Below are 1,912 nucleotides of genomic sequence, written 5' to 3' on the forward strand. Positions count from 1 at the left end.
ATATATATATATATATATATATATATATATATATATATATGGCAAACATGGTAAAGATGGCAACATAAAATGGCAACACGTGTGTATATTGTGTTTTAATTTCACAAAGGCACCAGGCACAAAAATAATACAAAGCTTGTCCGGTGGTATTTCTGTAAAATACAAAAGAGATACAATCTATCTACTCATGTTAGTTTAATAAAGTAGTTTTCAAATGTATTAACAGTCTCGCCCCTGAGCCTCTTTTCAGATGTATCCAAACACAAGACAGTAACAGAGTTACTTGGAGCATTGGGAATAGAAACTGTAAAATTCATCACAGAACTACATATGGACAGTCATCTTTTTTCCATAAAAGGCTTTTAACTCTGAAACACATTACAAACTAAATATTAAATTAATTCCTGGTATAAAATCTTTTACAGCATAAGTTAAGTGCTGTTTTAAAGCAAACACAGAGCTGTACCCGTTGTTATTGTACTGTAAATTACCAAAGCGTATTGGTGTATTGTGGTACAGTATGTGTGCACATTATTGTATTTTCATATCATATTTTATTGTAGTGTATTGTAGTGTGGTTTTATGCTACTGAGGGCTGTCTTTTAATTAAACTGTACATGTAAAAGATTCTTCGCCCAACTAGGGCCAAGAATAAAACTTTATGGAATTGTATCATCACTATCAAAAAAATAAAAAACATCAATTCACAACCCTTCAGCTTATATGTATATAAGTTGTTAAAACTCCACCTTGACCAGCTACATCAGTAATATTCTGCTCTGATGTAGGCCTATCATTGTATGTAAGTCACATGGGCCAATATTCAAGAATGAGTCATTATGTGGTGTAATTTTTTTGTGTTCTGAATATTTTATAGTTACATTATGAAGCCCTTAGCATGAACGGACTAAATAGCACGGCGTTTATGACTCATTGAATCCTACATGATTCAGATTCATCTCTTTGAGAGAGGACCATGACATTTTGAGTAAAGAGTCTGGAAACTGAAATTAAAGCAGAGCATTATTTATTCATTCATTCATTATATTTCCAGTAGCTTGAATTCCATACTTGCACTAAAAGGTAAAACTTAAATAGAGACAAAGAAAGTATCTGTTAGTATAAATTTGTTTCTTAAATACAAAACCATTTGCAATAACTGTCAGAAAAGAGCATAATTTTGCAGTATACTATAACTGCATAGAACCAATACAAATCAGAATATTATAATTCTGTACATCAATTAATATTGTCGCTATATCCTACATGTTGTACAATACCAAAGTCATATAACCCGCAGAAAAGAAAATCAGAAAAGATAAAAATTTCAATTTATATGCAATAATCTGTCCAGTTAGTTACAATACAATGTACACAGTGCACAGCAAGAAAAAAAGTATATATATATATATTCTCTACAAGTACTACAAGTACTCTATATTTAATACAGTCCTATCAACAAGTAAAACCATATCATGCACAATATTGCCTCCTATGCTGCCTTATAAGCTGCTTGTCCCTGTACAATCAATTAAGGTATTTACAAATTCAACAAATATTCTACAAATTAAAAAAAAAAACTTGATGCAAGTTATCGAAAGGAAATCTTGATCCCATTCAAAGGCCTACAAGTGTAGTTAGAACAAGTGAACACTTTTGCCTAATAGGAATTGAATAATGTACTAATGTATTCTCACAAACACACACACACGCACACACACACGCACACGCACACGCACACACACACCAGAAATACAATCAGGTTCTGTACATGATTACTGCAGACTTTGAAACTGCAACGGACATGGTTTTAATGATGTTTTAGTCTGATCCAATGAAGGTGTGCTTAGCTTCTTGGAGGAATCAAAGCAAGTCCTGTGTTTCAAGGCATTGGGACATTTAAAAAAAAAAA

Source organism: Etheostoma spectabile, chromosome 8 (genome assembly GCF_008692095.1).
Source record: "Etheostoma spectabile isolate EspeVRDwgs_2016 chromosome 8, UIUC_Espe_1.0, whole genome shotgun sequence".
NCBI classification, from domain to species: domain Eukaryota; kingdom Metazoa; phylum Chordata; class Actinopteri; order Perciformes; family Percidae; genus Etheostoma; species Etheostoma spectabile.